Raw genomic sequence first — 26,401 nt, forward strand, 5'->3', positions numbered from 1 at the left:
CTTCAGCCTGAAGCAAATTAGCTACAATGAGTTCTGAACTATTGGAAATAAGGCTTTATTGGGAAAAGCTGACACCAGCTTAATGAATGTACTGCAGGAGTGAGACTGGCTCCTGCTCAACGGCAAACTGCTTTCCTCTTCATCTGTACCAGGCCTCCCCAACCTTGTGCCCTCCAAGTCTTGCTGGCATTCAACTCCCATCAGCCCCAACCAGCATTGCCAATGGTCAGTGATGATGGCAGTGTAGTCCAGACACCTGGAGGAACCTAGCTCAGTTGGTTAGACCATGGTGCTGATAACACCAAGGTTGCTGGTTCGATCCCTGTATGGACCAGCTGCATATTCCTGCATTGCAGGGGGTTGGACTAGATGATCCTCAGGGTCCCTTCCAACTCTACAGTTCTGTGATAACCTATACAGTGGACAGGTGTAACATGAATGAGAGGCTAAAGGCAGGGTGGACACATTGATTTTCAACAAATAACACAAGCCTGAGAGTTCTTGGGAACATTGGAAGCTTCCTTTTATGGAGTCAGATAATTAGTCCATCTAGCTGAGTATTATCTACAGTGCCAGACAGCAGCTCGTCAAGGTTTCAGGCAGCCCTATAATAGAGATGCTGGGATTGAACCTGGGACTTGCTGTGTGCAAATCAGATGCTCCACCACTGAGCTACGGCCCTTCTGTTACTTGTCTGGGTGAGCTCCTGTGAGTTATGCCTACAAGCAAAAAGAAAAATCTTTGTGTATTGGTCTTTGCCTCCTCCTCCCCCCTGAATGATATAGGATCATTTTTGTTCTTGGTTGTCTGATGTGATCTTTCAAGAGCTCTACTGTCAGTATATGTGAAGCCATTTGGGAATGCATATCTCCAGATCTGGGGTGGAGGGAAGACTTCCCTCCTTGCAGCTTGCTGCAGTGTGCTGCAGCACACCAGCAAAATCCACCCCCTCTTGCCTTGTCTCCAGCAAGACACTGCCTTGTCCTACAAATTGCGGGATTTGCTTGTGCACTCCACTGTATCTTTAAGCTGTTCTCTCAGCTTTAATTGTCTCTCCCAAGGAGCCTGAAGAAAACGGGGGAAAGAGCCACTGAGGTGCTAAGTTCATTGGCCCCGAACTCCTTAAGTTCAAGAATCGGGGACTTTGAGATTAGCTTGTGTGGAGACGATTATGCATAGTGCTGCTGGCAATCCAACTTGCATGCCGCAAAACACGAGCTGCGGGGAACTGGGACCAATGGCAGCTCCCTGCAGTGTGCTTTCTGCAATGTTCAGAGTCAAGGAAAATGCACCAGCCCACCTCACACATTACTGGATGCTGGCAAGGGCATGCTAAATCTTTCATGGGCCCCTCCTCTCCCAGTGTAATGTGTGAAGCTTGCCAAGACTGAAGCAAGCAAGCTCTGTTTCCAGACCAGTCTGATAACGTAGCTGTGCAGTGAGTTTATGCGTCTCAGTTGCAAAACTGGGATACATTACCCAGATGGCCAACCTGGTCTGGCTTTCTGGAGACAGAAGCTCCCTAGAAATAAAAAAAGGGAGTCTCTTGCTTAATATGAACCCTCAGCAATGCCTCAGAATGTGGATTCACATCCTGTATCACTTTGTTCTGCCTTTTCGATACTAGGCGATGGGGTGAGCTCCTGTTGCTCAGTCCCTGCTCCTGCCAACCTAGCAGTTCGAAAGCACATCAAAGTGCAAGTAGATAAATAGGTACCGCTCCAGAGGGAAGGTAAACGGTGTTTCCGTGCACTGCTCTGGTTCGCCAGAAGTGGCTTAGTCATGCTGGCCACATGACCCTGAAGCTGTACGCCAGCTCCCTCAGCCAATAAAGCAAGATAAGCGCTGCAACCCCAGAGTTGGTCATGACTGGACCTAATGGTCAGGGGTCCGTTACCTTTAAAGGATTTGTAGGGCGAACACCATTTGTTTTTAAAAAAGGCTCCTGTGCCTTTGGAAGCTGCGGGACTTCCAAAAATTCAACAGATAAATGCTTTTGGTGACTACTAACTCTAATGGCTATGTTCTCCATCCACTGTCAGACACAGTATGCTTCTGAATTCTGAAAACCACAGGAGGAAAGAGTGCTGTTGTGTGTTTTCCACAGGCATTTGTTTGACCACTATGAGCACTGGTAGGCTTCCCTTTGCGTTGTGAGCTTGTGGGGTTAGCCTGCATGATGCCTGAGTGCCTTAAATTTTGGGGAGTCCTGTATCCATGAACCTGAGCCTATGATGGAGGGGTTCCCAGCCTAACAAGCCAAGAGGGTCTTGCTTCTTCCATAGCACAGCCTGAGAGCCAAACTGAGATCCAACACAGAGCTCTCTGCCTCTCGCTCCAGCCCACTGCTTTACTATCTCTGTTACCTCACTCCTAACCTCCTACACTAAGCTTCCAGCCAGCTTTGCTTCTTTTGGTTACACCCTCTCTACACCCTCTCTACTGTAAGCTCTCTTCTGTAGAGGGAGGGACTCTGCTCCATTGGCATTTCACTCCCAGTTTCTTTGACCCTTTGATGTCTTGATGGTCTATTACCCCAGGCTATCACCTTGTGCAAGAAGCTAGTCCTGGCTTAATTAGCTCTTCACACATCACAGGAATCACCAGCCTGGTTTAGTTAGTTTTTCACACAGGATGATTCCAGAGGATTAGAAGCATGTAATGTACAGCTTAAATACACACAGGTCTAGCACAGTTTTAACACTAAGCCTTTATTAAATTGTAACACTAGCTTGAACTGGGAATTCTAAGAGAAATCTAGCACCCACAACTCATATCACAATGTTATGTTCTTTCTCATACAGTGCTTTGCAAAATATACACATTGACAATGTGTGCTTTTCACAGAGCCTTTGTTAGGAATATGGTAGAAAGCCTGCTTGAAATATCAGTATTATTCTAGCAGGGTTTAAATGACAGTTTATGTGCACAACCTGTTTGATAGACCAATTTGTATTAGCACTGGAGGGAAGCAGCTGCACTCCTTATAAAATAGCACTATAAATATTGTCACTGATTGCCAAATGACAAGTTTGGGCTGTGGATATGCACTTGTGTGAGTGTGTGTGTGTATTCACACACATCCCTTATGTACTTGAATAACCCTCCCCTGTTAAATTAACACCTCTGTTGCCTGTCAAAAGCAATCAGTGCCTCCCACAAATTAGTACCTGTGATTGCAATGGAAGACTACTCTGCAGTGATACCGGTAATTGACAAGATGATTACAGTAATAGCAACAGCATTTGCACCTGATTTGCACAGTTGTACTGAGTAAAATTATAAAACAAACAAAAGCTCCCCATTGTTTGATTCTTTAAGACAGTGGTGTGCAAGACACATTTTCTACATTGTGAGCAATATTCTTATAATGGAGAGGATAGCATACTATATATTGTTACATGCCACCCCAATATCCAAGCGGTGCAAGATTCCAGGAGTTCTAGGCACTCATGCAGAGTCTGTGTTGCCTTTGGAAAGGAGGCTCTGTGGTGACTGTGGTGTCTTTATGATATATGGTTTATTGATGCATATATACAACCTGAGCCTGCAATGGAGGGGCAAACAGCATTACACTCAAAGAGGTTTTTACTTCTCCCCTGGCCACGGTCTTGGATGCCAACAAAATCGGCTATGGCCTCTGTGTTCATGAGTTATAGCAGCCTTGCGGGGAAGACATGGGGAAATGGGCACAGGGGATTAATCCCCTCCTCCAGCACTATGGCCCCTGATCCATATTGCTTTTAGCAACACTAACATCGACAGGCATGAAGACATCACAGATGAATGAACAGTCACACTTCAACATCACATTTAGTTTGGACTTGAATCAGATACACGCGACATGAAAAATAATCAGTCTGACCTGAGATAAACATGACATCCCGCACTAAAATAAGACGGCTAAGGAGAATCTTAGTGTGAAAATCAAATGTGTCTGTGGAGCCTTTCCAAAAGACCATTAATTTGGCTTGTTATCACTTTTATACTCCCCCCCCGACACCGAGGAAAGCAAAAATTAGGAAAGATATATATATAGAGAGAGAGAGAGCATGTGCTCGATGCTCAAAATACAATTATATTTCATTTGCTCCCTTTCTTGCATCCCCTCTATTAGCTGTCATCTACAGAAATGTTGCATACCAAACATGGAGCACTGGTACAGCAAGAGGGATTGCTGGAGGGTACAGCAGCTTCGAAGATGCCTTAAGGAAATAACAGAAGAAGCTTCTATGCAACACCACACGGCTGTATCAAATTAATTCAGAGAAGGTATAATAGGCACAAATGGAATAAGTGGACAAGAAGATCTGCAGATTTACTTCATGTGAACATCTCATCTGAAGCATTTTAAAGTATCCTTTACTTCAAAAAATGCAAACCTGATGCTCCCTGCATGCCTCTTTTATTCCTAATATAAGTGTTCACAACGGGAAAGAAATCATTTTCTACTCAAATTCTTTCCTTCCTTATGCTTCTAGTTCCAAATGGCCTGGGGGATTTCCCACAATCCCTTATACTGTATTTTATATTGTGGAGACATTGTACGCCCCGTTACACTTAGCTTGCTTCTCTGAGTGGGTAGAGATTTGAGTCAGAAAGTCTATCTGGGTTTGGTTTCTTTTGGAAGGAGGTCACAGGAGACTTATGGCATTTGGAAATATTTCTAGATTCCCTTGGATAAAAATGAAACAAAAGCACCTTAGGCAGGTGGCTATATATGCATTTACTATTAAAACGTGAATGCTGAGAACCACAGGAAGCTCACAGAAGGTCATCATCTTCTTCTCTCAGCTGCAGTCCCTGTGCCTCCCTTTTGAAATGTGGGAAGGGGAAATTGCCCCAGAATGGAGCAGAGTGGAGGAGACTTGCCCAAGGCGAGCTCCTTGGTGTCTCTGCTAAGTTACCCCTCTCTGGTTAGCCTTTGTGCCACACAGCCCATGCTTCTCAGGAAGATCTCCTGATGCTCCGGGGGAGATTTTCAGGGGGCACAGAGAGCTGTAGTGAGGAGGGGATGGAAAAGTCCCCTTTCACAATCTTAGATCTACTCATGGTTCTTAAGACCCACAGTCCCCTTTCTCTCTCTCTCCCCCCCCCCCATTTTCTTATGTCTGTTTCTTATAGTCAAGAAACAAAAATGGTTTCATAATTTACTTTTGCTTCCAGGTTTCTTTCTTTCTCTCTCTTTTGCACTGTGGAATCTTATATGCCAGGCCAGTCTATAGCCAGAGGCATAACATTCAGCTAAAGATAGCAAAGGCTCTCAAGATTTCCATCTCAAGAGCTGGAGTGAATGTGGACAAGAACAACTTGCCTTATCTGCGGGGGAACAACCTTCCTAGCAGAACCAGCCCTTTTCTTGACCTTTCCGTTCTTGTCCTAAAGGAAAACCTGAACAGGTTTTACAAGGGACGGCAACCTTTTGTTCGACACTCTTGCTTTGCTTTGTAGCCTGCAAGTTCCATGATATCTCGAGATGGATCTCGCAGTCATTGCTAGATCTTTGAAAGTGTGTATCTCAATATCATAACAAATAATATGGTGTTAAGTAAATGTATGCAAACAACGTCCCTGTTAATGCAATAGTAGTTCTGACATGAATGAAAATAATTACTTAACTGCCAAATGTGGAGATGAATCCTTACACACACTGTGTTAACGCACCAGGGCTGCATTTTACATACCATCTGCTGCTCAGCTTACCTGTATCTGTTTGTTTTCTCATTTTCTTACCTGCTGTACGAAAGCTATAAAAACAAGTGCAGATGTAAGAGCAGAAGAGACTTTAAAAGTTTAAACAAATGCAAGGCATGAACAACAGTTCTGTGTATACAAGTCCTATTCTAGGCAGGGAAATCTTTTGCAGAGACAAGAGTTTTTCCTACAGAGGTGCGGTGCAGCTTTGGACCTGCTTACCACAGAGCCTAGGACTTGCCGATCAGAAGGTCGGCGGTTCGAATCCCCGCGACGGGGTGAGTTCCCATTGCTCGGTCCCTGCTCCTGGCAACCTAGAAGTTCAAAAGCACATCAAAGTACAAGTAGATAAATACTAGTGCAAGTAGATAAAAAGGTTGCCGTCCCGTGTAAAAAGGTTGTCGTCCCTTGTAAAACCTGTTCAGGTTTTCCCGCTCCAGTGGGAAGGTAAACGGCGTTTCTGTGCGCCGCTCTAGTTCGCCAGAAGGGGCTTAGTCATGCTGGCCACATGATCCGGAAGCTGTATGCCGGCTCCCTTGGCCAATAAAGCGAGATGAGAGCTGCAACCCCAGAGTCGGGCACGATTGGACCTAATGGTCAGGGGTCCCTTAACATTTACCTTTTAAAAATCAGCCAATCAAAGCCCGGTGCAAAAGACACACAAGCTACACACACCATGCACTGAAAGCACATTTAAACCGCATTCCTATCCCTTAAGAATCTTGAGAAATGTAGTTAAGAGTGCTGGGAATTGTAGTTCTGTGGGGGGGGATAAGCTACAGTTCCCACGCTTCTTTGGGGGAAGTCATGTGCTTTAAATGTATGTTGTGTACATAGCCACAATTAGAATTAAGGAACAAAGTGCCTTTGAACATTCCAGGTTTTCCATTTCAGCAGCCTAATTTAGGTGGAAAAAGCCATTTTGTTGTTGTTACTGTAAAACAATTGGGAGTCAGAAACCCTTGTCAATCTCCTGCAAATCACCTGGTAGTTTTACTGTGCATGTGGGGGTCATAGAAGAGAACCAGGAGGAATCCCTTCTGCTGTTGAGAAGTTCTGCACATGTGTCAGAGCTGTTAATCCCTACTGTGGTCTAAAATCATAATCAAGAGAGAGTTAAAGAGGCTTAGCTTGCTGAATCTGATAGGATGGGGACACAGAAGCTTATGCCCTATTGATTTCCATGGGCCTTAAATGCAGTCAAGTTCAAGATCAGATCACATTTATTCTTTAAGCTGAGAGGACCTTGCAATAGTGGTGGTATTTAAAAAAAAATTATCTCTAGTAAAATCAGCCAAGGAGTTCATTACAATGGCAGTAGCCTAAAAAAACCAGAATGCAATTAATCAGAATAAACCTAATACTTTCTGCAGTAGAGTTTATGGAGTGATTAGCATACCAAATGAGGTTGGTTTTCTTTTCTTTTTTACAGTCTACCACATTTATTTCTATGAACCTGCTCAACTTCTGTGCTCTGGTTTCTCTGGATTTTATTCTGCTTCTGCTAAATAATACATTCATTTTCATTAATCAAATAGTGGTTTATCTTTGACTCAATATGATAAATCACATTAGGGAATAAATTCATCTATATAAAGCAAGCTTCCCTTTCCTTGCCAGTTTGAAACCAGATGGTGACATTTTCCTTCATTATTTTACTAATTTTTGTGATGACTTCCCTTGAAAACTCAGATTAATTACAGAGTCTCCGAGACACAGATCCTGATCACAAAAGAGCACCTTTTAGATGGGATCTTTTAATCTAGAAGAAAACAAGCAGGCAATGAATAATTTTGCAGATCTTTAATGATACTATTTGCTACCATCATACAGCTTTGTGGGTAAGGAAGGTGCTTTAAAAAACCAAGAAAATGCTCAGGCTGCATTGCAGTCATCCGCTTTGCCAGTTTCCCATACATTGGTGCAGAATTAACTTATCACAGAGATGTTGTCAGTACTGAATGAATGTATACATGCTTCCCCAAACCTTGAAATTTGACGGGCAATGTTTGTGTTGCTTTTTCACAGCTCCTTGTAAAAAAGGATGGTGAAGTAAGCTGCTTTGAAGTAGAATTTGATGGAATAGAATATGATGAAGTAAGCTGGTTTGAAGTAGATTTTGAAGGGAAATTCCAGCTAAATGGAGAACAGACTCCCTTCAAGGAAATTTTATTTCCAAGCAAGTGGAAAAGATTGGCATCAATGCAGGACTTCCTATACACCCACAAGGTTCACTGGAAAACTGGAATGTGTTAGCACTGTCTCCTGATAATGTTCCATAAAAGGGATTTTGCTACATTACTTTGACAGCCTGCTTTTTATATGGCACCATGGCACAGTGCCCTGAACACAGACATTAAAAATTCCCAACGTCCATTCCATGCTTAATTCCCACGAAAGCTACTATCCTTTGTATCCTTCCGTAGGAATAATCTCATAGAACTCAGCAGGAGTTCTGAGGGAATGTGTAATATTACACTGCACAGCTTTCTCCAGAAATGTTTTGCAGAATAAATCAGGTGTCTACATAATTGCCAGTTCTTTGTTTTTAGAAACTACAGATGGTTGAATTAATTCCTGCCCATCAAAAGTTGTTATTATGTGGTGCTGTTTATTCCTTAATTTCATCTTCATCTGCAAAAGAATAAGAATAATTTTATTATTTATACCCCAGCCACTCTGGGTGGCTTACATCACATTAAAAATGGTAAAACATTAGACATTCGAATCAACTAAGTTAAGCACTCAGCAGTTTGGAAACAGATGTTTTAAAAGGGACTCTGAGTGATATCATACAGTAGTCACACTTTGTTGTATGGTGAAGCAGAATTATTGTAAGAGTCCCTCAGAGGACAGGATGATTTTTTAAAATATAAATAAATGAAAATGAAAATGTTTGTGATGAGATCAGTACAAGCACCCTGAATTCTGTTATCAGGAAATCCGTGAAAGGATAGATATATAATTTTAAATTACAAGAATGGCATAACCACATCTTAGAATTGGTGGTTTTAGTATGAGTTGAATGAAAATTGCACAACATCTTGTCTAGTTGACACAAGGAGATTATTTAAGCAAGTTTGGCATTAGAATGTTCACAAGTGCTATTGTGTGTGGCAATGTTATGAAGCCTTTCAACAAGCATTCTGCGGTATCCTTGCATAGAAACAGAACAATTTATCTTTCTTTCTTTTTTTAAATAAATGATGGGATATTGTTTTCAGATTACAAACACAGCAGGAAAACAGAAGAAAAAATGGCATTTTTTGAAGAACAGAGATGCCATCTAGTGGATATAATAAAAAGAGAAAGTTGCAGAATCCATTCAATGGCCACCTGGAAGTGCCCAGAAATATGTAGAGGAATGGTCTGAAAAGCAACTCCAGAGTTCCTTTTCAGAAGAAAATTGGACTGAATCAATATTCTTCCATTTCTGTAACCATTTCAGAATGTTTAATAGATTTGATAAAAGGTTGGTAGAAATCTGATTAATGGCTTCCATGTTTGTTTGTTTTTAACGTTGCATTTTCCTTGTTTGTTCCCCTCTATTGATAGAGAGCTATATTTGACTGAATGATTCTACAGAGAAGTGTAGGAAGCCTGTATGTTTCTTTCACTGATTATATATATATTCCATCTTACGCTGACAAGATGAAGAGCAGCCATTAAAAGTGGGTTTGCTGGCAATTTTAAAATCTGTCTTGGCACTTTGTATAATTTTAGCAAACTGCAGCCTTGCAGATTCTTAACCTACAGCTTTTCTGAATACTGATATGCTAAAAATGCCAATGGGCTTGTAACAGCACAAGAGCCTGTCTTTGATTAAATGAAATAAGGGAGATTTGCTGAGCTTATTTCAGTGGGTTGGATTTTTGCTGACCTAGACACAATGATTTTTGAATTGGCAGGTTTACTATGGGGTCACAATTCTCCTGATGGCAAATGATTGCATTGTGCAGGATGGGATGACACACATTTTCGGTCTTTTCCCAGGGCATGTTAATTTGCACTATTAACTACAATGGGGGCTTTTTACAAAACTACCTGATAATGAAGGACATCATGGTTGTTGTGGTATGTCTGTGTGGTGATGGGGTATTAGTGACAGAAAACATACTTGGAGAAGGTGGTCTTTTGCAGATTGCATCCTGACTGAACGACTATAATGCATTTTTTAGATTTCAAATTGAAAACCCAGCCTTCCTCCCTGGGTTTTCAGATGGTATCTGAAGAAGTGTGCATGCACAAGAAAGCTCATACCAGTAACAAACTTAGTTGGTCTCTAAGGTGCTAGTGGAAGGATTTTTTCTGTTTTAGTTAAAAATATAATTATAATATATTACAGACAGTAGTTTAAACCAGTACACCATAAAACTATCAGTTAAAAGTCTAGATAAAGAATATTTTAAAAACCTTTGCATTTCCTAAATTTTGAACCTCTGTCTTGTCAGGATTTAGCTTCTGCTTGTGAGCTCTTATGATGCCCATCACTGCCCCCAGACCCTGGTTCAGTTACCTGAACAGCCTCTCTTGCTTGAGATGGAATGGAGAAATAGGTATGATCTGCATACTGATGACATCATGCTCCAAATACTGTTGAGATCTTGTTTGGAGTTATGAATCCAGACAAAATGTCCTTGTAGTGGATTTTCAGTGGGGGTTTTGGGGGGTGGGGTGGGGGCTGCTGTCAAACAACTTATCATTGATTGCTAAGGCTTCACCTATCTGTAACATAGCCTGTCCATCACTAAGTGTGAGTGGCTGGAGGTTTAACATTCATATCACTTCTGTTTACATAAAGGTGTATAGGGGACCTTGTCAAACCGATCAGGTTGAGTATGACATCAAACAGCCCTTTTGTGTTTCAATAGATACTCAGAAAGAGCCAGGTCCCAAACTTTCCCTTGCCATTCCATCGGAGATGGACCTTTGGGAGTCTTTCCATTGGGAAGCGATCTCTAAATGAGCCATCGTAAATTGTAGGGCAGTTAGGTCCTTATGTATAAGGGGAGGGTCTAGATCAGCAGCTAGTGACAAGAAGGCCAGAGAAGGATTTGGGTTCAGTGATTGACCAATAATATGAAAACATCAAAAATGCTTTGCCAGAACCTAGTAAACTTGTCACATGCCCACTAGGAATGCATGAGCTCTCTTGTTGAAAGCCTTTTGAAAATCAAAGTACACTATACTAACCAGATTGCCACTATTTTATATGCTTTGTGAAGACCTGCCCTTGCAGAAACCATCCTGGCTCTGCTTCAACACTGCTACAGACCCATGGTCCGACTCCATTATAAGGCAGCTTGTTGTGTAGCAACTATTACCTGATCCTGGTTTTGGTGCATCTTTTGGAGTTCATGTGAGGCAAGAGAAACAGCAAGACGTCCTTTCTTGCTTTTGAGCAAATAGATAAAAGCAGTCATGTAATCCTTGTGTTGTTTAGTTGGGCAGTTAAAAAAAATCTTCAAGCAAATCTTCATATATTCTCCATTTTGTTGATAAGTGAGTTGGGAGAAGCCCACTGAGGCAAGATTGTGCCCTCCCATTGTCTATGGCTTTTACACCATCTCAAGGGCAATGGGGCACTAATCTTCGTTAAATCCTCTAGGTGCTACTCTGAAATTTGTGCTAATAATTAATAGGCAAGTTGGAGCTGAGATTAAAATGAAGCATACTGAGTGTTCCCAAGGACAAATAGAAGATTTAACTATTCCTTCACCAGCAAAATGGGTAGATCTACCCATGCTAGCAGATGAAACCTTTATCTGAAAGACTCGGGTACTGAGGCAAACCACGGTACTAAAATATAGTTTGCTAATATTGCTTGAAATTAGCATACAGAACCAAAGTCATGCAACACACCCAATGTGGATAGCATGTGCATCTGGACTTTCTGGTTACTGAATGTTGTTAGATTCTTGAGCAACCTTTTTCATCCTTGTGCCACCAGATGTTGTTGCACTACAATTCCAATCATGCCTGACCACTGGCCCTACTGGCTAGGGATGATGGGAGTTGTAGTCCAACAGCATCTGGGGACACAAGGTTGAGAAAGACGGATCTGGAGATTCTCATCGTTCTTAAAACTAAATAGAGCAGAATGTAGGTTCCTTGCTTTGATAATTCCAGATGTTAAATGCTTATTGATTATTATTAAATAAATGTTATGAAAACACTTGTTAATTATATGTAAATAAAATGTGTAATTTCACTGCATCTCATCATGCCCTCCTGGAGTGACCCACTTGCCCCAGTATTGCACTATAATGGAATCAGGCTTGATGTTTATAGCAAGTAAACAAAATGAATGCAATGTCCAGCTGTGGCGATTTTGGTTTTTTGACAAAGGCCAATGTCACAGATGGTGCCGGTCAGTAACCACACGGTTCAAAGTTATCTATTTATTAGCAAAAACACAATCTCCACAGACTTGGCTGAGTGTCAGCCCTAATGAGCACAGCAGCTCATTCCCAGTGGTCTTACTGCATGAAATCAGTTGCCGAGTCCAAAGGTCTCCATCCCCCCACAGCTGTCTATGTCTCCTCCTCTCCAGGGTTTTCCCCAAGCAATCTCTTCTCTACGCTTTTCATGCCCCCCCCCCCCGGTTCTGGAAGATGGGGGAGGGGAGCTTGTCACAGAAGGAGGGGAGACACCCGTGACTCTTCACCAGCCTGACTCATCTCTGCTTCTTGGCCTCTCTCCTCATACTTGACAGTTTCTGCCTCGGATTCTTGACTTCTTCCTGCCACAGATTGTCCCAGCTCACTAAGCTCTGTTACCTTTTCAGCTTCTGACACCTCTTTCCAGTCATCTCCCTATGACTGCTCATTGTCATCCCACCACCACTCCCCAGGTTCTGAGCAGTCTTCCCTTGGTGGTTCTCCAGCTGGTTCTTCCCATGATTCCTCTGCATTCAACCAGTCCATGGCAGTCAAGATCTATGGGTAAGGATCTTAACCAATTTAATTCAGTCCTTTCCTGCTACTACAAATCCCAACAGAGAAAGGACTGAAGTTCTGCTGGTGCTCAGTTCTTCATGCCTAACAGAACTCATGCTCTTCTCCTCATGCTCATCTGATGGCCTGTGACTGTGGAATGTGTCAAATCAGGGCCAGTCAGTTCCTTTCTGCAACCCTTTTCTGACCCTTGTAAGTATATTCACAGATCAAAGAGCTCTTCAAATTGCCCCTCCAGCTCTGTAGAGAGATTTTCCACTTCAGTACCAGCCATCCCATGGAGTTCTCCTGCATCTAAGAGATGAAAAGAGACACATTCATTTTGCATTATGTAATTGCTCAGAGCCAGTGCTGTAGGGCATATGGAAGCTGAGGGAGCTCCTCGTATGGGATCTGCAGGTATGATTCTTTCATATTTACGATACATTTAGACAGCACAGGTTTGTATTTGTCTGCCTCACAATCACACTAACCCCCCACTATCTGTTTTATACTTCAGTTTTTGGGACACAGAAAATTGTGTTCCCTGTAATGTATGAATGGTGGTGGTGTCATCATCACCTGTTTCCTCCCTTAACACCTGAGGCCAAAAATATAACTAATTCCATATCAGAAGAATTAATGACCTTGTGATATCCAGAGTGGAAGCACATACCCATGTATGATTCTATAATATTATCCCTCTACCTCACTTTTCCATCTGCGGTAATGGGCTACTTCCCAGTAGTAGCTAAGCTATAGAAAAAGTTCAGCCTTGCAGGAAAACAAAGTTCATTTACTACAGAGTTTAAGAAAATTAACTAACATCCAAGCCTGTAGTGAACAATTGCTAGGAGATTTATGGTTTGAAGAAATGCCATTCCTTACTCCTATCAGCACCTGCTTTGCTTTCTACTCAAATAATGTAATCATGAGACTTTGTTGGCTTTATGGGAGAGAAAACAGCAGTAAAAGGAAATTAACATTTAACTTTCTCTGGAGTACTGATAAGAGTGTAACTGAAACATCAGAATATTTTTTCTAGCTGGATTGACAAATTGCTATGGTTAAAAATGACAATAATTGACTTGGGGTAATTATTGTAACATTGTAAAATGTATCCTCAAGTGTCTAATGTACTCTTAAACAGAAGGATGCAGGTGCTTTATTGAAGCCAATGTAAGCTTTGCATCCTGTGGAAGCTGATGGGAATGTTCTGTCCACTTACAGTCTAGTAATCTCCAAACAGAACTCAGTGTAAGGGAATCTAGAGTTCATCCTGCTTCTACCTCTCTCTTGTTGTTGGGCTGAGAGATGTCTATGTGGGAGAAATTTCCTCCACTGTTGTCCCTTAATGTTTGACCATGCTTCTTATAGTCTCATTTGGCAGTGTTATGGCTTCATTATTGGTTTATAGGATTGCTAAACAGATCCCAGACCTCAAACTGAATTGGGCTGATTCATGTTGACATGGGATTCAGCTGGATTGAGTTGAGGCAGCCCTGAATTGCCCCTGGTTGGATTGGGTCCACTTGGAGGTACCTGGGGCTGTCAAAAGCAGGTGGCGCTCTGGTGATGAGTAGATGGAGAAACTTGGTGTGCCCATCCATTGGGACAACTCAGATGCTTCTGTGCAGCTCTGAGCTCCTTGCCCTGACCTTGGACTTCTTGGACTTGAGCGGCTGTTGTGACTCTTATCTGTTATTGAGCCTGTATCTCTTCACTGCCTCGATTAAGATAGCTTTCTTACTCTCAAGTAAAAGCCTCTGTTGTCATAGTCTGGGTGGGAGCCAGGACAACCTTCTGCTTTTTCAACTTACTATTGCTATTTGTTTCCAGCAAAATTTGTCACTCAACCAAATTGCAGAATGGCAGAAATCAAGCCACTTCTATACAAGAGGTAAAGCAGAGGACCAAAAATGGGTGATGGAAAGGAGGGAATTGTTATCATAGAATCATATTGTATAAAAAGAGTATGTGAAGAAATTGTGAAGTGTTAAATGGTAAACTGTAGAGCTGAAGGAACTTTCCATAAACATTTCCAAAGTTGCTGTAGGATCGTCCTGAAAAGAGATGGCATAGGTACAGAAAGGAAAAACAGATGAAGTCCTCTCCACACAAAGACACGACTATTCCTACTTTGCTTTTTAGCTGTAGGGAAGGTTAGCGACTTTGATCCATTTCGATGGTGAACACTTTGATTGAGTGAGCTTTCCATGCTGAAATTGTAGGGGGATTCACATTTCTCTGAATTCTTCAACACGTGCCCATCATGGGATCATCAAAAGGTGCTGTGATGCGATCAAAAGTATTGCTTTCCATAAACTTCCCTGTGAATATTCAAGACAGGAACATCCAGTGACACTCATTCATGCATGCACCACAGTCTTCTTTAAACACAGATCTTATGAATAAACAACCCTTATGAAAATCAATGGAACAGCAGGCACTATCCACAGTGGGATGGGATTTTACATCCTCTCCCTTGGACAAGTGCATTGCTCAGTCTTAGATTTCATAAATTACATAAACCTGTGATCTCAGAACAAAGAAGGGGGGAAACTGGTTGGTCTGTGGAATGAATATAGCAGGCATAGTCAGTCCAGTGTCATTTCTATAAGAAAGCAGAACTGGGTACTTTGCTTAGCACTAAGGGTTACCTTAGAACTGAGCTGGACAGTTGCAGCTTCCTTACATGTTTTATGGAATATAAAGTTTGAAAGTGGAAACTACATGAAGTCCTAAACATGTTTTTGTCTGCAGAAATTAAAAAAAACTAGATGAATCCTGTTTATTTGCACAAATAAATATTGGATTAACCTTGCCATTATATCCACTTTGCTGCTCTTTATGAGAAGAAGCCTCCTTTGAGATGCTGGGTGCCTCACTTCTCAGCCTCACCCACTTCACACCCATCACATAGCAATACTGGCACACTTTGTTGTAAGTAAGAGCAGCAGGGAAAGTCCACGGGCCAATGCTAGAGTGCATGTCTTAAATCTAAGAGATCTCAAGTTCGGTCCCTGGCATCTCCAGTTAAGACTTGGAAAAGGTCTGCAAGATAAGAGCAGCCTATGTGGACAAATGTTCTGACTCACTATAAAGTAATTTCATATGGGCTCTAAAGTTCCGTGTAAATGCTAAATAGTATTACTCCTTTCAACTCTAAGAAGCAGCACTGTAGAAATATGTTTCAGACCTGCTAGTACAGAGCCTTTAAATGAAGATGCCTGAAGATTATGAGTTCTGCACCTGAGAAATGGGATGAGTTGCTGCTATTAATTATATTCGTACCCACTTTCTCTTTTAAAATTTATATTTATTTATTACCTGCCCTTCAGCCTAGGGTATCAGGGTAGGTTACAGCATTAAAAACAGTATTAAAAGCAAATTCACCAAGGATCCCAGGGCAGCAGCATCCAAGGTTCTTCTCCACATCTCATTCTCACAACAACCCTGTGAGGTAGCTTAGGAGAGAGAGTGGCATGAGTGCCCCATGGCAGAGTGGGGCATTTGAATCTGGCTTCCCCTGCTCCTAAACACTATTGTAGGAGTAGCAAATGTGGTTACTTTTCCTCCAGATACTGACCTTGCTCTAAGTATTACACTGCATTGGCTCTGTTGTAGTCCTTATTTGTAGACTGGAATGGATAGAAAATAAAGGAACTTTTAAACAATGATGGCAAGGGAAGTGAATCCAACACATGAGTGGGTCAAAATACAGTGGTACCTCTAGTTACGAACTTAATTCGTTCTGGAGATCCATTCTTAACCTGAAACTGTTCTTAACTAGAGGTGTGCTTTCGCTAATGGGGCCTCTTGCTGCCGCTGCGCCACCAGCACACGATTTCCGTTCTCATCCTGGGGCAAAGTTCTCAACTCGAGGTAACTCTTCCAGGTTAGCGGAGTTTGTAACCTGAAGCGTTTGCAACCTGAAGTGTTTGTAACTCGAGGTACCACTGTAGCAGGATGCATCAGTGCAAAGGATACTGAGCATAAGTGAATATTTGAGTTTTAATTCACCCAGGGATTAAGAAGCAATTTAAGGTAGACATGAAAATATACTAGATTAGAGTAAATCTTGAAGATTCTGAAAGGCACAAGATAGAGTGTTTATATAGTGCCAGGAATGTATCGATCTGTTATAGGTCATTACCTAGAGAAAACATGTTCCTGGCTTGAGATGCAGTCTTCTGTGTTTAGTGGTATTCATCATTTTTGTGTCCATTTATATGCCCTATAAATCTCCTGCAAAACAGCTGCAATTTGGTGGTGAGCGCAGTGCAAAAGCACTAGTTAGGATTAAGCATAATAAGCGAATTCTTGTTTATTACCTGCAGCGATGCTCAGATGGTGACAGCAGTCATGAAGTTAAAAGACACCTGCTTCTTGGGAGAAAAGCGATGGCAAACCTAGACAGCACCTTAAAAAGCAGAGACATCACCTTGCCGACAAAGGTCCGTATAGTTAAAGCCATGGTTTTCCTAGTAGTGATGTATGGAAGTGAGAGCTGGACCATAACGAAGGCTGATCCCCAAAGAATTGATGCTTTTGAATTACGGTGCTGGAGGAGACTCTTTGAGAGTCCCATGAACTGCAAGAAGATCAAACCTATCCATTCTGAAGGAAATCAGCCCTGAGTGCTCACTGGAAGGACAGATGCTGAAGCTGAGGCTGTAATACTTTGGCCACCTCATGAGAAGAGAAGACTCTCTGGAAAAGACCCTGATGTTGAGAAAGATGGAGGGCACAAGGAGAAGGGGACGACAGAGGACCAGATGGCTGGACAGTGTTCTTGAAGCTACTAACATGAGTTTGACCAAGCTGCGGGAGGCAGTGGAAGACAGGAGTGCCTGGCGTGCTCTGGGCCATGGGGTCATGAAGAGTTAGACACGACTAAACAACTAAACAACAACATGCTCATAAAAATGCCTCTTGGCATTGCACCAAGAAAGAAATATTATTTGCTGTCCTTCTTAGGAAAGTTGACCTTCAGACACAAAACAAATTAGCATCAGAATTCTAGGAGAAATAGGAAGGGGAGGACCCAATGCAAAAACATAGTTGAAATGATTTCCCTGTTCACACACTATATGCATGGGAATGCTTACTGGGGGGCGGGGGGGGGGTGGAGCCATGTCACGGGACATGCCACCCTCAGCATCTCGTGCACACCTGGTCCTGCCCCCTCCATGTCCATGCACCAAGCATGGATGCCTTCAAAGAGGTGCCTATGAATGGGCAAGTGAGTACACATAGGTGTATGTCACAGAGTTCAATCCGGTGACAAGGATGATGCTGCGGCAAGCACAGCATTGAAGTCCTGCTCCACAGTAATTGCGTACAGCCCCTTGAAGCATATGAAGGGGGCCAGTGTTTTCTCAAACAAAGGTGAAACACGCAGTCTGAGTCTATGTACATTTATTCAGCACTACATTCCACTGTGTTCAGTGTCTATGTGAGCATAAGACTGCAGCGAAAGAACCCTACCCATTCATCTTGTGGCAGAGCAACTAATTCTACTGTGAAAAGTGATGACTAGAACCATCTTTTCCCATGCATCCTGATGTGCAGTACTGCAGGACAAACCATTGTTATACCAGAACAACCAAAATTGGCAGGGTGCAAGGAGAGAAATGGAATCTTCCTCTTAGCCCAAGGACCTGGGGCGGGTTTGTGATGTGAATTGCAATAGATTAGTGACACAGTGGGGAAAGGCTGTAGCTCAGTACTAGGAGCATTTGCCTTACATGCAGAAGGTCCCAGGTTCAATCTGTGGCGCCTCCAGGTAGAGATGAGAGAGAAGCTTGCCTAAAGCCCTGGAGAGCTGCTGCCAGTCTGTGTAGACAGTACTGAGCTAGATAGACTCTGTATAAGACACCTTCTTATGTTCCTAATTTTTAATCATTGCACACTTCACATGTGCATAGTCTCAATGTACCAAGGCTTCCTTTAAAAAGAAGAAGAAGAAGAAGCAGATTTTGCAGAGAAAGAAAGAAAGAAAGAGGGGGAAAGTGAAGACACCAACCCCATAACAAAAAATTCTGCAGGTCAGGCTTCCTTGGGACATGGGGCCCAAGTTGTACACGGTTCTTGCTCCTGTAACAGCCTTTGTCCACCTTGTGCCTTACAGATGTTTTGAACTACAATTCCCACCATCCCCAGCCAGCAAAATAAAGTTTAAATGGTCTAAAAAGGGAGAGAAAGGACAGGGGACCTAAGGCCCAGTGCAAACAACCCATGTCTCATGCCCCCTGGGTCACCTCCTAACAACTCCCCTAGTTGTTTACTGTTTAGTTTCTTACACAAATAGCACTTTATATAGCACGGCTGGATAGCTTAGTTGGTTAGAACAGGGTGCTGATAATGCCAAGTTTGCAGGTTTGATCCCCGTATGGGACAACTGCTTATTGGACTATCCCTCCCAATTCTACAATGCTCTGATTCTGTGATTCCCTGAGGGCAAAAAACATACAATGCAGTGCTTATATAAAATGTCAAATGATGCTAGCACCTACTTCTGTTTTAGAGCATTGGTCCATATATGTGGGCAGGGATGGGCCACGGTGCCATCTCCTGCCGCTGCAGAGCCACTGCTTCCATGGGATCTCTTCTGAAGCTGCCACTGCTGCTTCTCCTCACTTCTCCAGTGGTGGTGGGGCACCCATGCGGGATTCCTGTTCACCTCAGTGGGCTGGCCCTATACGTGGGAAAGACTCAATCATACTTAGCTTCTCTCAATACATGTCCATGCAACTAAGCAGGTGTAGCAGTGATGGTCACTTGCGGCAGTTTGCATGCACTAGGCATGCTCCCCCCCCCCCCGCCCCATGCTTGAAGGTTTCTGACTAGGAAATGCAAAATGTTGGAAGTGGCTATCAGCCAAAATAGTAGCTATAAAGTTTTAAAAGCCATCTGAAGGTTGGAGTTTATGCAACCAGTCTTGAAAGCAAGATAAAGTACTTGTCCATCCAGAGGCTTTATCTTTCATAATTAGCACAAATTAGGTAATAATTAACTTACTATTGGTTAAGCACTGCACTTTTTAAGCCCCAATATCGACACTTCCTAGGAATTAAAGGAAGCTTTACAGAATTAAATTTGACTTATCTGGGAGCAGGATTAAACACAAAAAACCCCACTCCTAATCAGTGATGAAAAGCTTCTTTTAAGCAAACTTCCTATTCATTTAAAAATATTTTTGAAGCACACTTATTTTGAGTTGAGTTGTCCTGTAAATATGAAGAGCAGATTGTGTCGCTTGGAGGCTTCAGTGTTTTGCTTCCCAATAGTTCCTTCCAAAACTTTGCATGTAAAAGTACCACCATCTCTGGTCTAGCACATTCACTTTCAAGGGTGAATAGTACTTTCAAGTACTATTTTAAGTACTTAGGAACATATGAAAAGCATACTGGATCAGACCAATGGCCCATCTAGTCCAGCATCATGTTCTCATGGTGGCCAATCAGAAACTCCCAAGTAGGCCCTGAACACAAGAGCAGTGTCCTCTCCTGCAATTTCCAGCAACTAGTATTCAGAAGCAAACTGCTTCCAGCAGTGGAGGTACATTGTAGTCATCATGATTAGTAGCCATTGTAATGTATGATAAAGTATTGTAAAGTACAGTAAAGCCTGAGATTCCATTTAAAAGAAGCTGAAATAAGGCTCGAGATTGGAGTTTATAAACATGCTCACAAGCCGTATTTTATCCAACGTATCAGAATTCTTACACTTGTGCAGAAACTGATTGTATCCACATCAGTATAATGCTCCATTTTCTCTTATTTGTTTTACTAGACACCCCCCTCCCAAAGGGCTTAACACATCATCAAACATCTGCTCAGACATGTCTATCAATCTTTTCTCTTGAAGCGTCTATCATTAAGATATGGATTCAATAGGCAAAATGCTGAGCAAAGGGGTTTCGAAATGGTGTTTTTCATTTTTAATGACTTGCTGCTGCAACTGCCATTTTCAAGGGAAAATACAAATTGCAAAATTCAACTTGGTCGAAAGCAGCAGAAATTCAGCATGAAAAGTATTTGTGAGGACTTTGGAAGGAGAAGCACAGTACGAAGACAACAGGAACTTTCTCTAGCATTAAAATCCAGCACCTTGTTGTCAGTCTTTGCTGCAGTTTGAGATAAGTAACTGATCTCAGAAACAATATTTGCAGTAATATCTTGACACAGCAAGGGTATTCAAAGGTGAAGTGCTGGTTAATTAAAAACAGCCTTTTGGATGTAACTTCACAACTGGTTCTCCCCTGCCCTCTGTAATGGAGATGAGTCTTGATACCATTGAATATGATCCAAATTTTAATGTATTTTTTTAAAAGCCCCACATAATTGTTTCCTAACAATCTGGCCAAAATGGATAAATGAAGTTCATTATTTTTGGCACCTGTGTTGATAATAACAAAAAAAAAAAAATTATTTACCGGATAGTTTGCGGGAGTTTTTATTAAATCACTGCAGTCTATTAGGTAAACATGGATTTGCCACACTGCATGATTGAACAAACATATACACAAGCTTCTTGAAATAGTATGCAATTAAAATTTTATTGGACAAATAAAATAATAATAATCTGGACCAATAATCATGAGTAGCATCTTGACTATGGAGTTGGCACAGGGAGTGCTCCCTAAAGCTTTGTTGCTATTCAGTCTCCATCCAGTACAAAGATAATGTAGCAGCAGCCAGGATTGTCTTCAGATCACCCCATTTGTTGCCCTTTCATATGACTTTGGCAATAGCATGTGCAGACATACATTTATCTGTTTCAGCAATTCCAAACACGATCCATGTGGCAGCCACATTGTCCCAACACCACCATTGACTTGGACATTAGTTGATTCACGAATTCTTGAGAACAGGCATTTTTTTACGAGAAATAAACTGACCACAGTTGAAGACACTATGGATACCTGGAAATTCAGTTTCTGTTTCTTGTGGGTCCTTTAGAACAGAGATCAGGAACCTGTGGCCCTCCTGATGTTGCTGGACTACAGCTCTCACCAACCTGACCATAGGCCATGCTGGCTGGGGCTGATGGGAGTTGGAGTCCAATAATATCTGGTCAGTCACAGGTTCCCTATTCCTGCTTCAGACTCACGGCTAGTGGTCAGAACGTGCTGTGATGATGGTCAAAGAGAAACAACAGCATGGGACGACCTGTTTTGAAATGGACTTGTACCTCTTCTGAGTGAAAAGATGAACAGAAGGATTTTGAGGTTCAGCCATGACATCCATGATTTGAACAATGAGCACGATGCTCTTTTTATTCTCTCACTCACCTTACACCTTCATAAACACGTTCTCCCACATCCGCTGAGCAAAAACTAATTTGCCAATAAGAATGTGTATAGTAGGGCTGCTTCAGTTGCTTGTTTGAATCTTGACCATGAAACATTGACACCACATATGCTGCTTGGACTATGAGCCCATTGGAATCCTGACATTTCCTCCTGCAAATTTCCTTAAGACAATCTGTGGTTCTTTAACATTCTTTCTTTTATTGCCATTGAACACCCTGATAAAGTATGTACTCGGGGGTGTTCAGTAATGCTGGAACCTAAGACGATGAAGAGTTTCTTTATCACTCCCACATCTCAGTCTGCTTCCAGCTGGCCTATGACTGCACCAGGGCGGGGGGAACCAAGCCTACAATATTGTGAGAGCTGCTGGGAGATAATGCCATGATTTTCACTGCATTTTCCACCAAGAACTATGTTCACAACAACATGCAACAGTTAAGATACAGGTCTAACAATTATTCTCAAGTTGTGCATTAAAATATTGGCACACGTTTCTGTTTCTTGTCTAATCATTGTTGCAAACAGAATCAGACATCTTCGCTGCAATTTTCTCTTCAGAAAATGGGACTTTTGGTGTTACCAGTATTTTTGTCATAGATTAATAGCCATGTTCTCCTGGAAAGTTTTGCTGTTTTCTGTGGGAAATGTGAGAGATTTCTTGCATCTTAGAGGTATGTACAGTTTTTTGGCAGGGTAGAATGGGGGCTTCGCTATTGTTCCACCACAGTTGTGGGATCCATGCTCTGTACATTTTAATGTCTGCTGCTTTATAATTGATTAACTCAGCAAAAGCTGTGCCCTCCCACTGTGCTGGTGTTTCCTGCCGAGTCACTTGCCTAAAAGCCCCAAATACACATTTTGCACTCTCAGTGCTCTCATCACATCAGAACTTATTTTTGAAACATTTTTGCTGTCATTGCTATTTTGATCGCTTGTTCCATTACCCATTTTTCTTTCTTTTTTATTGACAATTTATAGAAAAGTTATATATTTTGTATGTTTTAGCATTAAAACATCACATTATAAAATGGATCAAGGGGTAAAATTGAATATACTCAGAAAACAAAACCCACAATATTTTTCATTGTATATGGATTTGACCGGCTATTGTGATGAGTTGTTGAGGTTACTTGTGCTTATTAAGTTCCCCTTCAGTCCATTTTTGTTCTTTCTTCTTGTAACTTTGCAGAGTTGCACTTCTTTGAAGGATCTCCAGCCCCATCCTACCATTGGCTTTGTAGGTATTCTGCGGGTCAATGTCTGTTGATAGTATGTCAATATTTTTGGATTCTCTGAGATGGTTGTCCAAGATAACATAATCTATATCGCCTGTGTTTCAGTGTACAGAAGACAAACCTCTGTTTGAAGGTCTGTTTAGAGAATAATTGTCTATTTGAAGAAGTCTTCTATTTGATGTCTTGTCTAAGGCCCATCTGCACTCACTCTGTTACAATTCCTAGAGTGCCCTGGGGAAAAGGAATGAAACTGCTCTGCAGTTGTAGCTCTGTGAGGGGAATAGGGGTCTCCTAACAACTTCCAGCACCTTTAAAAAACTATAGTCCCCAGACTTCTTTGGAGGAAATCATGACTAAATAGTGGTATGATGCTGCTTTAAAGGTTTAGCGCAGAAAGAGCCAGAGTCTAGCTTAAAGATTAAGAACCATAATAAATATGGATGTGTGGATCCATATTTTACTGTTCAACATGTAGCTCAAATTCCTTATCCCTTTGTACCATTTCATATGTGAAGGTAGGCTTTACAGTTACATTGAGACCTTATGTAAGAAGTTACATCCAATATTCAGTTTCATTTGTTAAGAAGATAGTCTTTTGTTAACTAGATAGCAAGTTTTTTTGTTTTTGTTTTAAGTAGGTAGCTTTGAATATTCTCTTTTGTTGGAAGAATGGCCCTTTAGTATAATGAAAGAGTTGTCCAAGTTTTGTTGATTTGTTGCCATAGTAATTGATAATCAAAGGTGTTATATGGAAGCAGTAATGTCAGAGTAAGTAGTGAGGAGAAAATCTGCCTTTCATTCCTGACATTGGATGGTCAACAGGAAGGCTGCAGTGGGTCTCTGTTGTGACACATGGCATAGAGACACACACATTTGCCACCCATCCTAAGGAGAGCCATTTTACTCATCGTATATGAATTCCATTCTGCTGTTGTGTCCTTTGATTATGCTAGACTTCCACAGTGGTGTGCTTCATCTCCTACAGCGTCTGTAGACACACCACTTATGTTTAGCACAATGAAAGTTGCAAGGCGTTAGGACTCAATGTTCCTCGTCAGGTCTTCATCATAGTCCTTATCCATTATCTCTACTCCCCACCTTCATCCAAGTCAGTTGTTCCTGTGACCTCCAGGGAGAAGGTTGTAAAACTCTTGAAGTTGGGCAGGAAGAGATTTCTTTCAGGCCACAATTGTGGTCTTTCAGCAGCTACATCAACCTCTCCACTTTCTTTTAGAGAAATAAATCAAAGCCAGACCTTTTGTGTGTGAAGGAACATTCAGTCCATCATACTGACAGGTAATTTGCCAGTATCTGTGTAATAATGATGGTGATTAATGAATACTTGATAATCAATGGAAATATGTAATTTTTAAAGACAAACCTTTTCACATCCTACAACCTTTGAAAATCACGATTTCCATATTTGTGGGCCTTTATATTATATGTGTGTGGTTGTGGGTGTATGGTGGTGGAGAGCTCACTTCCCCTTATATTTAGTCCTCACATTCTGTGAAGTATGGGTGAGAAAGTAAGTGCAAAAATAACCTGAATCAAAAGCCTGTGTCCATGAAAAGGGTTTGAAGAGACATGTTGTACCCTTAACTTTAAGCTTTAAACACATAAAATATGTAACTGGAAAGGTCAACATTTTCCTGTGTTTTGGAACATGTGAAAACAAGGGGCTATGATGGAAACAATTGAGCAGCTCACTGCCCTGGATACACTTGGTACCTAAAATTCTAGAGGTAATTCTGTCTCACCTTGATTAAAAGGATGTCCCTTTCATCCCCTTGATCACAATCTGATCACGTTAACTTTTTCATACTTCTTTCTACCATTACAGATTTCTTCAGATACTGTATATAAAATCTGGACGAGATTATAATTCATTGCCATTTCCTCATACTTGTCATAATGGTTTGAAGTATTTATGCACCCACACCCACATAGGTTTATCCCCCCTGGCCAGCATTTTTCCATAGATTTTAAAGAAGGTAGCAAGTATGTAGCAAGGGAGAGTCATCACTATGCAAGTTCATCAAGCCTGTGGTTTCGACTGAGGATGGGGTTGGAAAGGAGCTGGGAAAATGTTGGGTCTTCTCATAGCAACAGCTTTAATACCCCAGGAACAGCACTCCAGGAAGCCTGCACCAGCTTGAGCAAAGACAACAGATACCTCCACATCCTTTTTGCAAGTGGCAATCAGAAGACATGTGCCTACCAGTCATTTGGGGTTACTGTGCCACTTTCAAAGCAATTTTTCCTTAATGTTAGGGTGAAGTTCTGAGGGTTACATTTGCACATGGGGGCTGCATACCGGTGGTTGGTGGAGACCAGAAAAAATATGTGCATGTCATAGGCAAAAATGAGTGAATCAATGGGTGCGACTCTTACCATTATATTGTAGACCACATTCCAGCCACACAAAAAACCAGTGGGTTCTACACACCCATTTCTCTATCCACCACCCAGGGACCAAGGGGTATTATAACAGTTTAATGACATATTGTAGCTGGGCAAAAGCCACCCACAGAGGGTGTGGAGCAGGGTAGGTTAGGGGTGAGACCTGGCTAGTGCCCTGAGGACCAGATCAAAAGGCTTGGAGGATAGAAGTTCCCTGTCCCTGTGTTAGTGTAACTTTAACTTTTGGTAGTCTCCGTGATTTTCTTGATTCTTGACACTATCGTCCAAGTATTTACACAAGTCCAATAGTTCAACAAAACTTGCCCTGAATCTTGCAGTCTCTGAGAAGAGTCAGATGACAGTCCTTTAGACCACCATGCAGCGATATTTCCTTCCAGAATCACTAACTGAGAACTCCATTTTTCACAGGCCGCAAAAGTTTGAAAGGTTAAATACTCAGCTAGCTGGAAAGCCTCATTCCATTTTTAGCAAAGAGATCTGGCTTGCTGAGAAACTGATGGACTCAGAGGCAATTTGAAGGTGCATATGTTACACACACATTTTAACTCCACCTTTTCTCTAGTGAGCTTAGACCAGCATGCATGGTTTCCCCATTTTGTTCGCAGAACAGCCCTGTGAGGTAGACTAAGCAGCACTCTTCAATTTTGAGTCCCCAGTGTTGTTGGGCTACAACTTCCATAATCCCCAGCCAGTTTAGCCAATGGTCAGGGATGATGGGAGTTGTGGTCCAACAAAGAGTGGAATAGAGTAAGTGATGGGCCTGACCTGACTTAAGGTCATCTAGCGAGTTTCAT

The 26,401-nt window shown here is 41.9% G+C and overlaps 1 protein-coding gene and 1 long non-coding RNA gene across 4 annotated transcripts in view; one reads left to right on the forward strand and one right to left on the reverse strand.

Moving 5' to 3' along the window:
- Positions 1–12,122: 12,122 nt before the first annotated feature.
- LOC310676893 lies at positions 12,123–19,377 on the reverse strand. 2 transcript variants are annotated; one of them, XR_014510776.1, is made up of 3 exons: positions 19,148–19,377; positions 14,801–14,959; positions 12,123–12,944 (listed from the first exon to the last, which is right to left on the reverse strand). It is a non-coding gene; the product is annotated as an uncharacterized lncRNA (long non-coding RNA). The 2 variants fall into 2 exon arrangements; XR_014510777.1 differs by having other exon boundaries at positions 14,769–14,959.
- Positions 19,378–22,541: 3,164 nt separating this feature from the next.
- Positions 22,542–26,401, forward strand: part of KCNJ15 (potassium inwardly rectifying channel subfamily J member 15) — a 34,980-nt gene continuing 31,120 nt past the window's right edge. Inside the window, exon 1 of one of the 2 annotated variants that reach the window (XM_083438724.1) lies at positions 22,542–22,619. The gene's annotated coding sequence lies outside the window, so the exon portion shown is untranslated. The remainder of the gene's footprint in view (positions 22,620–26,401) is intronic. The other variant, XM_083438726.1, reaches the window with a different exon arrangement.

Source organism: Podarcis tiliguerta (assembly GCF_965153285.1).
Source record: "Podarcis tiliguerta genome assembly, chromosome: 4".
Lineage (NCBI taxonomy): Eukaryota > Metazoa > Chordata > Lepidosauria > Squamata > Lacertidae > Podarcis > Podarcis tiliguerta.